This window comes from Cyprinodon variegatus, unplaced genomic scaffold (assembly GCF_000732505.1).
Source record: "Cyprinodon variegatus isolate N-32 unplaced genomic scaffold, C_variegatus-1.0 Scaffold252, whole genome shotgun sequence".
Classification (NCBI taxonomy): domain Eukaryota; kingdom Metazoa; phylum Chordata; class Actinopteri; order Cyprinodontiformes; family Cyprinodontidae; genus Cyprinodon; species Cyprinodon variegatus.
Genome location: NW_015150705.1, coordinates 889584 through 891374, shown reverse-complemented (window position 1 = coordinate 891374; position 1791 = coordinate 889584). Strand labels below are relative to the sequence as shown.

At 37.5% G+C, this 1791-nt stretch overlaps 1 protein-coding gene across 1 annotated transcript in view; it reads right to left on the bottom strand.

Moving 5' to 3' along the window:
* kbtbd2 (kelch repeat and BTB (POZ) domain containing 2) overlaps positions 1-1319 on the bottom strand; it is a 13780-nt gene extending 12461 nt beyond the window's left edge. Inside the window, exon 1 of the mRNA XM_015382191.1 lies at positions 1158-1319. The gene's annotated coding sequence lies outside the window, so the exon portion shown is untranslated. The remainder of the gene's footprint in view (positions 1-1157) is intronic.
* Between the last annotated feature and the right edge of the window lie 472 nt (positions 1320-1791).

The following is a 1791-nucleotide window of genomic DNA, read 5'->3' as shown; positions in this document are numbered from 1 at the left end:
TTGTATTTTACGGTTTTCTTAAGAGAACAATATGTAACATAAATTGAATATGAAAGGCAGGATGTAGGATCAAATCAGTTGTTACTTCTCTACCTCCATTACAAACAAATCTTTATGTGAATAAGCCTCATGCTGGATGAATGTAAACCATTCATCCATTATTGTTTTCATCCTCAGACCCATTTTATGTGGCTATATGATGGTTTCACTGATTAAAAACAGTTTTGTTAGTACTTTGACTTAGAAGTGAACAGTTCATGACAGTAACTAATGTTTTTGCTAGTTTTAGATTAAATAAAGGGTCAATATTATGCTATGCAATGATTACTAAACAAAATCAAGGGTTCAAACATCAATCTGTTTATAAAAACTTCGATTAAAGTACATTAAGTCTGTGGAAAAAACCCGATCCAGATGTAACCTGTTAGGGAATTAATTTTTGTAAGAGGAAGCTAAGATACTTCATTTTTTATTTTTTATTTATTCATTTTTTTTACAATTTGTTTTAATTTCCGAATCGTGAACCAACTTCAGGCTCGTTTATACTCAGTAAAACCACAATAAAACGTTTAGAGTTACCATTTTCATCTTCTAACTCTGCCCAAAAGCCGATTATATGGTTAATATTGAGCTAAAAGCTGACTTTTTTAACAAACCTGTACCGTTAAGATGTTTTGTTAGCCCGAAGCTAAGTAGCTGCGTTAGCGCGCTATCACTGAACAAACCTCCAAAACAAACAGTTTAAATGACATGAATCGGGACAAAATAACAAATAAAACCGTACATACATAAACAATAAAACCTTTAATAGGAGATGGTGTGATATTTTGAGTGAAAAAATAAGCTAAACCATCAAAAATGAACCAGCGGTTCTAGCCTGATTCACAGCATGTTAGCATTAGCATATTAGCTTTAGCGCCTCAAATTCGAACAGTTTCGGGGCAGTTTATCGGATATCCGTGGGAGCACACCGTCCATTTGATAGTAAAATGTCGAAAACAACTCAAAGCAGTGACGTTATCACAAAAAGATTTTGGTGTACAAACAAAAAAAGGCTAAGAAGGAGCAGTCAACATCAGCTAAGCTAATAAGGAACAGAGCTACACATCGCTTCTTCCGTAAAAACTCAAACAAGGCAAACATCATAAATTCCTTACTGTAATCGTCGGCTAGCTCCACAGACCGAACCGTCGCGGTGTTATTTTACCACCAATACGAAGAATAAAATAGGTTCTTAGGGGAAAAACTCAGACGTAAAGACTGTTATGAGTCGGCGCCGAGCAGCGGACGAACCTCTTAGCCCATCAAAGGCGCCTCCAAAGAGCAGAGGCCAACCGAGGATACTGCACTCAGATCCAGTGAGTGACCTGTCCTGCCCAAAGGGAGAAACAGTGCCCTCTGCTGGCGAAACTATGACACCCACGGTGAGCTGAGGATATGGCTCCATCTACTGGATAGGCTAGGACACAGCAGCGGTGGAAGAACCCTAAAAATATGGCTTTACATACACTTCCAGCAATTGATTCTTGGTTATACGTTTTGATTTGAGATTTGTACGGATGAGGATTAGGGCCACTAAAAAAAGAAAAAAAAAAGTTAACTGATTTTTAAATATTATTTCAGTTTAATATGGGGAAAAAAGTCAGGATTCTGACTGAATACTGAGAGCTAACAAAAATGATAGCATCAAGACTTAGCCATGTCTAGAGACTAAACTCTTGCTTTAATCACCTTCTGCTCTCACATTAATGGCATAGCATCACCGGGGACCTCTCTGGCACGTAAAAAGGC